General features: G+C 38.3%; 1 protein-coding gene across 2 annotated transcripts in view; it reads left to right on the plus strand.

The window, feature by feature from the left end:
* FGF12 (fibroblast growth factor 12) overlaps positions 1-12,745 on the plus strand; it is a 541,519-nt gene that overhangs the window by 286,199 nt on the left and 242,575 nt on the right. The window lies entirely within an intron of this gene.

Raw genomic sequence — 12,745 nt, forward strand, 5'->3', positions numbered from 1 at the left:
TAATCTTTAACATAAGGGCATCAGCCTGAATGATTCTTAAAGTTCTCTCCATTTCAGGTCTTGTGTCTGGTGATTCTATGTCTAAATCTTTGCCATGGAAGTCTACTGTATTCATTTTCCAAATGATTCCAAGCAACAAAAAGGTTAACCTATTTGTTCAAGCTTTCTTAATAAGGTAACAGCAGTTATACATTAAAATGCAAAACCCCAGAGTTTAGTGACTTAATGCTGTGTCAAGTTGCTCTTCTGGATACACACTAACACAGTGGCTCCCTCAGCCTGAATCCTCTCGGAAGAAAATCAGAGGTTGGCACATTATGGGTATTGCCAATAGAATTCTTTTTTTTTTTTTTAATCTCGTACACATCTTACTGACTCTAGAAAATTGGTTAGCAAAGTCATACACATTTTAATTACAGAAATTATGCAGTAGGAGGCTCTCTAAAAAAAAAAAAAGAAAGAAAGAAAATTAGTGAGGCACACATTCAGGACAGATTCTGCTTCAGAAGTGGTTTTAAGTCTTGCCCACAATTTTCAAGGAAGTAGAGGTGCAATGCTGGGCTATGACAGGGCTCAGTTGGGATAATAAACTCATGGAGATGCTAGGATTGAGGCTTAGTTAGATGATTCTCAGGCATTTGCAAAAGGAATGGATGGGCCTGCTCTCAACCTCTCTTAGTTGACAGCATTCTTCTCATTAGGATTTCCCACCCTGCCCAGCTACATCTTTTCTTTTTATATAGGACACAAAAGAAGAGGTACAGTAGGCACCACAGGCTCAAAATTAGCACCCTTCCTCTGCCTCTACTACCAGTACCACTTCACTGGGATGTGACTGATTTGTTAGTCAGAGGTTGGACCCGGAGTCGCTGTGTTCAAATCCTAGTCATGCTGTTTAACAACTCTGTAACCTTAGTCCAATAATACCAATGTTATAGGGTTGTTATGATAATAACATAAATTGGCACATATTACAAAGTGCTTAGACCCATTCTTGGTAAATAATAAGTGCTCAAAAAATGTTTGGGTTGATTATTTTACCTTCATCCAGAGTTACAGAGAGGTGCTTTGTGATAAAAGATAACCAGTCAGGTTTAGTTCTTCTGGGGACTAAGGGTATCTAGCTAATGGTCCAGCAAATGAAAGATAACTAGTAACTCTTCCAAAGATGAAAGGGGATGCCTTCTAGTTTGTTGTACACAAATAACATGATGTTGGCAAGCATCATAGTTAGAGCCATAGAACCTAAGAGTGGAAAGAGACCTGAATAGTCATCTGGTTAATTTCATTTTAGGAATGAGAGCTTGGAGCCCAGAGAAAAGGAATAATTTTCCCAAGGTTCCATATCGAGCAAGTAGCATTAGATCGAATAGTCAAGTCAGGCTAGGAACAGGCCCATTAGAATATATCTTCCCTGTTGATTCTCCTCACTATACGATTATCTCTTCTTTTTATCTGAATTATTAAAAAACTGTTCATCAATAGTCATTTAAGATTTCCTATTTATATGGAAACTGCTCTCATTATAAAATAGATAAATAAAAATTAAAACTAAAACCAAAAACCTCTGAACTAAACAAAAGCCTCTGAATTAAAACTAAAACCAAAAACCTCTGCTCCAACTATGATAGGAACAGCTGTCTTCACGATTATAACAGATCACGTCATATTTCTTATTCTTCCTGTACCATGACCGTCACTACCTAGTTAGAGGCACCCAGTTTAAACTAAAATTGGGAGAATTTAGCAGCTTCAGATCAGAGCATTTCATTGAAATTGGAGTCCATTTATTCTCACATCTGTCTTTGCTATAGCTACTAATGCCCTTCTTTTTTCGAGGAAGTAGTTGTATTGGAAATATTTACATGCTTTATGTACTCATTTTCTTGTTTAGAATCCCTACAACTGAATAACTTCCCGGTTGCAGGACCTTTCCAAATTTTTTTTTAGAAAACTTAAAATGGGGCTGGGCATGGTGGCTTACATCTGACACTCTAGGAGGCCGAGGCCAGTGGATTGCTTGAGGTCAGGAGTTCACGACCAGCCTGAGCAAGCACAAGACCCTGTCTCCACTAAACACAGAAAAACTAGCTAGGCTTGTGTCAGGTACCTGTAGTTCCTGCTACTTGGGAGACTGAGGCAAGAGGATCTCTTGAGCGCAAGAGTTTGAAGTTGCTGTGAGCTGTAATGCCATGGCATTCTACCCAGTACAATAGAGTGAGACTCTGTCTCAAAATAAATAAATAAATAAATAAATAAATATTTAATAAAATAAAAGTAAACTTAAAATTAAAGGTCATCAGTTATTCCTTTAACAATTTCTCATTTATTTTTATTTATTTATTTTTTTTGTGTTTTTTTTGGCCGGGGCTGGGTTTGAACCCACCACCTCCGGCATATGGGACCGGCACCCTACTCCTTGAGCCACAGGCGCCGCCCACAATTTCTGATTTTATAGATGAGTAAACTGATGCACAGAGTTTAAATGAGCTTTCTGTAGTCACAACACTTTCTCATCTACTGGGGAGAACACACCCTCACTCTCTAGTTTTGAAGATAACAATGTGTATTCAGTAAGTTAAAAACCGTCAAGCAGGAAATGGAATGGCTGCCTTGTAAGATCCCAACTTCATGAACATGGCAACCGTTGTCGATTTAGTGTCTAATATTATTCCATTCCCCTCACTGTGCTTTGTTTACTTTCAGTTGAGAAACCATTTCTAAGAATCTTTCTCAGTTTGTAGTATTCTCAAATTGTTTTTTTGGTTTTTCAGTATTGTGATTCTCTTTTTTCTTCCTAAAACAATGAAATCAAAGACACAACATGACAAGCTGTGAGTGTGTACGTCAATACATTTAAGTATTTCTTTCTTTCCACCATAAATTGAGTCTCTAGATTTCTCTGTGATTACTGATAGCAGAAACGATAGATCTTGTAGCAAACAACCACAACTGCAGACCACAGTCTGTATTTGCTTTTCAGACTCTAATAGGAGCCTAACAGCCTACTTGACAGAGGGCTAATGTGCAGGGAGCTGTAACAGAACTCCTAATCCTACCTTTGCCCTCCTGACTGTTTTCCTTTAGGTTCCGTCCTCACCTTCAAGCTCACAAGTTTTTGGTTACTTTGAGACTCCTTACCTAAAAATGGATCTTTAAGGCACAGGACTCTAATAGAGTCGATGATTATCTTTCAAGAGTCTTGAAAGGCTTCCCTTGACTATCTCCTTGAATCTCCCATCCTATTGTCTTCCCCTCATTCCTTCATACTGCTCTATTTTTATTTTTTTAGTTTCTTTAAGATGAAAAAAAGTTTTCCCAATTATTGCCTTAGATGCAACCTATAATGATTTTGATTCACTCCCTGCCCCCAGCAAGCTGACTGTGATGATTTTGTAGCATACTCATCTAGCTCCCAGAACTCTCCTCCATAAGTATTGCCCCCCATCTTGACTTGAAGGTCTCTAATGATGAGGAAATCATTTTCCCATGTTGTGAAGTAATCTATTCCTTGGTGGGGGGTGGTGTCTGCACTTCCTTACACATAACTGCTTCACTGAATACAAGTTTACCTCTGGACACGCAGGAGATCTTGTTCTTTTTTTTTTTTTTTTCCCAAAAAGAACTCTTTAGATTCTTGAAGATAGGTATCTTCAATTTCTCTTTGCATGGCTCTGTTTATTAAAATAGTATTTCAGATGGGGCCGTGATACTGAGGAACATACAGCCTGGATGCCTCTGACTTAAATTTTGGTGGCCTTAACTTAACGGGTTATCTTAACTTTTTTAACACTTGAGGACTATAAATGGTCCTCATACGTTCATTTTGTGGATTCATCATCTAAAAAAGGTCATGAAGACCTCTTTGGATTTGGAGTGAGCTAAACTAGATTTGAACTTGGAACTGACACATATATATTTCAAACAATTAATTAATGTTTCTGCCTTACAGTTTTCTTATTGTAACATGAATAATGATGTTGACCTTGAAAGGTTATTGTGAAGATTAGGTAAGATAACCTGTATAATGTCCAGTACCATGCCTGGTGCTTTGAAAGTGTCTAATAAATCTTAGTTTCCTTCTATTTCCTATTCAATCCTTCTTTTCCTCAAACACTTTTAACCCATACTTTGAACACAGAATTTTTTGACATTTTTGTGTGGCTCTAAGTAAAAGGCATATAATTTATCTAAAATTGTAAAAGGACTCAGTGAGGGGAATCCAACAATATCTGGACTGAAATCAAACTGTTAATCCTTCATCATTTGTAATGGAAGATAGTATCTCATCGTGGGAAACTAACTCATCCCAGAGATACACCTCGGAAGATGTTATTAATTATGTCTGTCATTTCCACAGTGCCACAATCTGAAAAAGCTCCTGGCCTTTTCTGTTAATTATGAGTAACACAAGAGAGACTAGGTAGGAATATTAATATAAGACTTTACTAAAGGCCAGGGTATTACAAAGGAAATCATAGCATGGAGAGTAATTTGCAACTAACATCTATATGACTTGATATGGTTCATTCTCTGGAGTCCACAATTGAGACAAGTATTTCAGGAGACCTTATATATGTACTGTTTTCCTGTGTAATTACTGGCCTGCTTCTGTGTGGTAGAAGAGCTCTTCCCATGACATTCAGCACAACAGTAATTACGGTCAAATCACTCAAAATCAAGGTAAAAAAGAAAACCGCTGTTCTTCAGTTCTAAATGCATCTTCCTGGGTTCAGGCTCCTTTCTCATCTGAGCCCTGAAACTATGACTTTTCACTCCCTTAGAGAGTAACTTTTCCCTTCCCTAAGGTGTTGTGAGTTTACCTTTGGGTTTTAATAAGGGTTGTATCATCAGAAAACAGTTCAAGATCTGTGCTAGGTGTACAAAGGGGGTAAGAAAAACCCCATCCTAGATTAAAACCATGCGTTTTCCACCATCCTATTTCTTGTTTTATGTGGGTCACTACGTAAGTTTTGAGACAGACTGTGTTATGGTCCATTATTTTGCTCTAAGAAATACAGTCCATAGCGTCTTTTCTGACTCACCTGTGCAAGTTTCAACTTACTCAGCTTAATCAGTGTTGCTGGGAGAGCTTCAGAAAGCTTCATTTGTTTTTGTCCTCAAGGATTTTATGTTTCTTGATTTTTGTGTATCTCAGAAATTAGGTGATGTCCCATGTAGTATGGCCACTGCTAAAATGATAGCAATAGAGACTAAAGGTGATATCACTGTTAATAAAAGCATGCCTAATGTTTGCTTAAGGTGAAATTTGAGATAATTCTTACTCATCCTGAACATTTATTATTTTTAAGTCAAAGTCAAATCAACACACATTTACAGAGTATCTACTTTATTCAAAACACTATATTAGGTCCTTGCAGGAACAACATTGTTAAGTCAGATTCTTGCCCTAAATTCTATACCTAATACTATATACAGATCATATTTAGAATTTTTTTTTGTAATGAATTCCACTTATCTTGGCATGAAGTCAACATTGTTTTGATGATTTTTGTCCTTAGCAAATAAGAAAAGCCTCCTGTTACTTATCTTTTAAAGGCTACCTGTGGCTATTTTCTTGTCTTGGCCTTTTGAGGGATAAGGGAAAGAACTGCCAAAATGAAGAGAAAGGATCGTGCTTCTCCACTGCCATGCTGTTTGCATACTCAGCCAACCAGGAGATCATTTTCTAGCTCACTTATCTCTTCTTTGTCTCTTGCCGATTATGATATGTATACACTATCTAGAATGGGCTGAGGACCTCATGAGATGCCTTCTAGCTGACACTGTAAGTTTAAGCACTAATATCCTGTTGCAACAATGTGGTTTCTTCCTGCTCCAAATACTGTTTAAAGAAATATCTTTACAGAATTATCTTATCCTTCCCTTTCTGGCTATCCAAGCACTAAATCAATCAATCTACCTACCTACCTACCTATTCTGCTTTAGACTTTAGATGTCACAAACCCAAAGCCATTTACATCAATGTCCTCTTGATGTCATGCTGGATTCATGGGTAAAATTAGGCATAGGGGATGTAGTTTTATGTAAAACTGATTGTTAGATGAATGACTGAGAGTTGTACTAAGTGCTTTCCTTTACTATCCTATAATTCTTGAATGTTTTCTTGTTTGCCTTTCTAGTATTCTGCAAAGAAACTCATCATATATTTTTTTAGTTTCCATTGTGAGCTATTTTGCTTAGCTTAATGATGCTACCTCAGAGATATTTAAATGATAATTACTGGGTTTCACCCATCTGGCTGCCCATCTACCACTACCCTGCTCATCCATTTATCTATTCATTACTCATGCACTCTTCACACTTTTCTTCATTTCAAAAATTGGTGCTATCTTTTTAATATATTATTTTCACTGACTTTGTCCTATATTGTACTCCTTTTAGAAGCAAGTAAACTTAGGCTCAAGTTTACTAAGTAGTTTCACACTAAGTAGTTTTATGCAATGACAAACTATGACAAATTGCATATTCTTTCTACTTCACATTTTATTTTTAGGGAATTCTAAAAACTTAGAATGACCTTATGGGTCATCTCGTCCAAATTGCAATTTGATCTTCTGATAGTTTTTTTTCTAATCTGTTTGTATGTTTTTAGTCATTTCCAATAAAATCTTACTCATCAAATACCTGGGAGCACAGGGTTAGTGGGGTTGCTCACTACTTTTTTGTTTTTTTTTCACAGCATCTGATGTTATATGAATGCAGAAGACAACAATATGAATTTCTTATGGTTTTAAAGTACATTTTGAGGGTCAATCATGTGCCGGGTGCTGGAAGGAGATTCTCTTTCAGTAAGATCCATTCCCTGAAAATTTGGAATCCAAAATTAGAAATGAGAGCAACTAGGCCTGGCCTGAGGGGGAAACAGCTCAGTAAAGACGGGTAACAGTGTGAAGGTTAGGATTAGCAAACCATTTTAATGCCATTTTAGTTATAGTCTAAGACTTTAAAAATGGGCTACTCATTTTAACTGATGCGTGTGGCTTTCTGTTTATCTTATTGTGATATTTTGAGTGAACATGAGTGTGTGAGAGAGAAAGAGAGAGGAGAGAGTGAGCAGAGGAGAGGAAAGACACCAGAACTGGAACCACAGGCCTACACGTGGAAGATGGTGTTGGTCAGAGAAGAAATCTACTCTCAGGCACTATCTGTATTTTAACAGGTAGGTTGAATTTAGGTAGATAATTTTAGGTAGCACCCATAAAGCAAAATAACCAACTTTTACCGCTAACTGAGTTTGTTTCCTGGCACAGAGTCATTGTTCTGCTCTGCCCTTTGGGATGGGCTGTGCCTCCATCTGACTTAAAAAACTGCATGGACGGATGGATGAATCAATTCATTGGTTAAAGTATTTTTTAAGTATCTGCTATGTGCTAAACACTATAGTAGGCATTAGAGATATGAAATAAACAAAACATACCATTGTGGGAGGCAGGTGGGCTGAACTCCTCGTGGGCCTTCTAACTTAGGGTAAAGTGCCCGGTCAGGAGAAGGTCTCTGTGACTATCCCTGTGGGGGATTCAGCCGTGCAGGTGAGCTGAGACCTATAGATTCTTGATGAGTAGTTTAAATTAGGGAAGCTAAGATAGCTCAGAGAGATGAAACTTGTTTTCCCCCTTCTCTTTTCCCTGTATACCTTATCTGGCTGTTTCAGATGTTCCATTACCCTCTATTTCCGTTTACCTAATTTTTAACTGCCATGCCTTTTTGCACATATACATTAATGTCTGAGCACAATAAAAAACCCTTGGGAAGACTGAAAGGGGCTGCCAGCAGGCACAGAGGAGGGTGTGTGCCTCCTCAGGCTTTTCTGCACTAAGTTTATGTTAAAGTCTCATGTTTTTTCCAGCACGGTCTCCCCTGTCGGCCACCATCTCAGGTTGGGGTCCCGGAGAATCCTGACCATTCTCTCTCTCCCCTACTTACTGGTTCCTTTCATTTTAACTTCAAACTCAGAAAAAAGGAAAAAGAAGGTTGTATGTTACCTTCTATTCCTTCTACCTACCGCTCTTGTTCTCATGGGATTGACATTCTCACGGGATCTTCTAAGCCATGTTTCTCTGCTGGGGGAAGTGGTGCCACTGGATTAGTGAATGAAACGTAGATAAGGGCTGAAATGACGGGCATGTGAGACCTGTTGTTGCAGGTCTTCTAACATCCTCAATCCAGCTGTGGGAGGAAAGAGCCAAGTGCCAGCCATCTCCCCTGTGGTATAAGCCAAACCGATGACCATTTTTAAGGAATGGGAATGGAGGAAATATAAATTTATCTATGTACACATTTATTTAATTTCTGTTTTGGTTTAATATCCCTATGGTTTTATGATAAAGCTCAATTTGAATTACTATACTAAGCAAGAGAGTGTTTCAAGGCCATATTCTTGGAACCAAAGAGAACAGAGTACCCTGTCATGGCCCAAAGTGGCAAAACCATCACTTTAGCTCCCAGACCCAGAAAAACATAATAGCTGCAGAGAGAATTCAAGACACTTGTATTCCCTCCATTTTAACACAGAATTATTTCTTGAAGATCATTCACAAGATGGAAGGACATTTGGCCTTACCAGGTTTTTTCCCCCTCTATGTGACCTTAGTTAGGGAGGTGGAGGCTGTGAGGTCAGAAGGTCTGGATTAAACTCATAGATCTTCACTTATTGTGTGACCTTGGATGATGACATGATTTATTGGTGTCTCAGTTTATAATATTGAATTAGTATTATTATCTCCTGAACTTTTATCACAAAGATGTTAGAGTTTCAGTGAGATAATACATGAACAGATGATTTTTAAACAGTATAGAGCCATATAAATGATTATTATATTCTTATTTTATTGATTGTATTATATGATTATAATTATTCATGGTATTATATTTTTATTGACATAAAGTATAACATAGAGAATAAACTAGAGTTCGAATCTGAACTGTAGCAGTTTTAGATGGGTAATCTCAGTTAAGAGCCTTAACCTCTCTGTGCCCTGGTTTCTTTATTTATAAAAAGGGGATATGACAGAACCTGCCTCATAGAGTTGCTGTAAAGATTCAATATGCCGAGGGTGGCGGGTTCAAACCCAGCCCCGGCTAAACTGCAACAAAAAAATAGTCGGGCGTTGTGGCGGGTGCCTGTGGTCTTAGCTGCTTGGGAGGCTGAGGCAAGAGAATTGTTTAAGCCTAGAAATTGGAGGTTGCTGTGAGCCGTGTGAGGTCATGGCACTCTACCCGAGGGCGGTACAGTGAGACTCTGTCTCTACAAAAAAAAAAAAAAGAATCTAAAAAAGATTCAATGTGTCAATAGTTGCAATGCACTTAGACGTGTGCCAGGCACTTAGTTTCTGCTTACACTGGTTTCATCTTATGCTTCTTATCAAAACAGACGTTCTCCAAAACATTGAAAATTCTATGTGGGCAGTGAGGATAACATCCTTTATCTATGGCATAAAGTAGATTTAAATTCATTCTCCTTTCTGTTTTGAAAGATGATCAAGACCAGATAGACACCTAACATGTAGCAGCAATTCAATTGTTGAGTTGTTGAATAAAGCAGTAGGAATAAATTTGCTTTATAAAGGAATTCACAAATTATTAGAGAGTAGTTGTTTATATTGCTTTTGCCAGGCTATTTTATTTTATTTTTTATTTTTTTATTTTTTGGCCGGGGCTGGGTTTGAACCTGCCACCTCTGGCATATGGGACCGGCACCCTACTCCTTGAGCCACAGGCCCTGCCCATTGCCAGGCTATTTTAACTGACTATCTGGCAGAGAAAAGCAAATGAAAGTATAGCGACTATATAGGATAAAATTCATGGAGAAAAGACATTTGTCTGCTTGCTGTGACTGAGTCCTGTGAGCTCATATTCACAAAGCTTTGAGTTGGGGCCCAACTCAGAGCAAGAAGATGTGTGAGCAGGGCTGGGCTTCTCCACGTTCCCAACAGATGAGGACATTGACAGTATTCCAACAATGAAAATTCTCTTTGCCACTGCAATGTCAAGGTTAACCATTCACTTCCAGTAAATTCTTAGCCTTCGTTAAATGCATTATGTCCAAGACTGAATGTCGATGTATATGAATCATAAGGTATGTGTTATTTTTATGTTTGGGGGACTCTGTACTGTTATTTTATAGCAGACACTTGATTTAAATGGGTATGTTAATGACAGGGTGGTCATTCTCATACATATCATAATTTCTTTGAACTTGGTAACAGCCGGGTTAGTTAGGTACCATTGCCATTTATCTATTTTGCAGATGTGGTTTAGAGAGGGTGAATAACTTGTCCAGCAGCATACAGCTTGTAGGTGCAAAACAAATAAAATCATGAAGTCAGGAATTGTAAGCTTATTGAAGGCAGAGAAAATGCAGAGGTGTATAGAGCTCCCCTTGTAAGTGACACAGAGTGAAATCTGTGCTGGATACAATTTTTCAAGTGAATATGTAAATTAAGTCCTAACAGTTAGATTTTGGAGTTGGCAGACTTGGTCTGTGAATAAGCAAAAGGCTAAAAGGACTCCATGGTTCTTCCTTTTACAATATAGAAAAGAGTAAGACTATTTGTGTTTCGTTTGTCTGGAGGTCAGAAATAGAAATATAACTACATAATTGTCCTTTTGATGTGTAACTGGTAACTTTCTCCAAAGTAATTAAAACTTCTTCTACTCATGATGTCTTCAGAATTGGAAAAGAAATTTAAGTTTTTCAAAGAACAGTAATATAAAAATCAAGGTATTAGTATCTCTAAGAAACCACCCTTTAAAATACCTGGTGGTTCAGCCTAAATCATCAGTAATGAGTAGTTTGATTTAATTTTATTCCTGATCCCAATATGCAAAGACATTGGAAATGTCCTAGCAAGACTGGAGGAAGATTGATGAGATTATGAGATTTTTCTACCCCTGGCCTGGGTAGGAAAGTTATAAATTTCTGGACATAAAAGTAATTAATTTAAGTATTTCTTCTGAGTTCAATACCCATGTACTTAGGTCCCAGATGATTTAAATTTCTCTATCCTTACCTCTTCTCCCTGGGGAAACAGAGTAAGTGATGCTGCTGATGACTTAAGGGGCTAAACAGCCAAAGAGCACTCTGACAACAGCAGCGGGAGTGTAAGCAAAAAAATAAGGTCTTTCTTGTCTGATTGAATCCAAAACACCACGTTCTTTTAACAGAGATCTAAAGGCAGAAATAATGTCACTCTCGGAAAGCTGGCATTGATTGTTTTTTTCTCTTCTTTAAATGCCTAACTTGATATTGTCATGTCAAAGCAGAGAAGTTCAAACAGTAACTGTTCCCTGCTTTTTCAGCTTTATTCATCACTTCCTTCTCTCCTATTTCTCTGTATTAGTTACCTTGTACATCAAAACATCTTCGATTCTCAAAAACCTATGAGAAAAACTTGGTGATACAAAGATTAAAGAACACATATCCTCTTTCCAGGCCTTTTTTTGGGGGGGGAGGGGGCGGGGTGAGGGACACAGGACTGCATTTCTGAAGAAGCATGACAGATTTTAAGAATGTGAGTTTAGTTCTTTTTCCTTGTATTATCTACTTTGCAATCATATATTAAACTTTCAAACTGTGGTACCTAGAAACTTGTTAAAATTCAGATTCTTGGGCTCTTCCCCTATAGATTTCTGCTTCACGTTTTGAGAGACCATCAGGAATTTGCATTTTAAATAAACATTTCAGGTGAAGAAACACTGTCATCATTTCTTTTACACATTTGGCATTTTCCAGTTTTCAAAAAAGCCTATACATGCATATTCAGTACCGTGAGGTAGATGGGAATGAGGATAAAAAAGAGATTCCAAGGTTAGCAGTGATTTCCTCAAGGCCTCATCATGCACCCTACTCTTGCCTGATCCTATGGATACTCCCCTTAACTAAACCTTTCATTCTGGTGTTTAACTGGAGAAGGCAGGAGCTCCCCACCCCCCACCCCAGCCAGCCAGTACTATCTATGCTAGCCTTGGTTAAGATTTTGACAAGTCTTCTGTTAGCCGGGGTTGGAAAATAATCATACTTGGGGAATGTGAACATTTTTATAATCAACATTGTTACCAAATTGATTTTAAGGTATGTTCTTTGTTTCATTCAGATGCACTTTTGAGCATGTATTCAGGTTCATTTTTGGAGAAGAGGGGTGTGTGTGTTCTTTTTCACCTGTCTCCTTGTGTATTGTTAGAATCCCGGAATGAATCCACTGTCCTCATTCCACCCCAGGAAACTGCTGCAAAGGGTGGATAGTCCCCATTGACATCCGGGATCCGCCTTTCTTCAGGGCGTTGAGTCTGTTGTTAATCCTCATCCCAGCTGGCTGTCCCATGAACTATTACTCTGCCAGCCTTTGCTTTGCCCAGCTGGCACTGCATCCTGGAAGGTCCAGGCCCCCAGGCGTAGTAGGGTTGTTAGACTCAATACTTGCTCTAAACAACCTCATAGATATTCAATGCTTCTCATTGCCCAAGTGAATCACAGCTGGTTCTACATCTAGAGGGCTCCTGGGGTTCCTCTGGGTCTTAACATCCATTTTCTGTAGCTTCCAGGGCCTGCACTTTCCTCTTCCTTTATTAGAATGCTTCCAACATACACCTGTTTGTGCTCAGAAATCATACATTTAATCCTTTTGCCTAGATGGCTAGTAAAGCGTCTGTGAAGGAGACAGATTAGGGCTATTTGGAGATATTGAGGAGAAATTATTAACTAAAAGCCACTCCGAGACTTTAG

The sequence above is a fragment of the Nycticebus coucang genome, chromosome 16 (assembly GCF_027406575.1).
Source record: "Nycticebus coucang isolate mNycCou1 chromosome 16, mNycCou1.pri, whole genome shotgun sequence".
NCBI classification, from domain to species: Eukaryota; Metazoa; Chordata; class Mammalia; order Primates; family Lorisidae; genus Nycticebus; species Nycticebus coucang.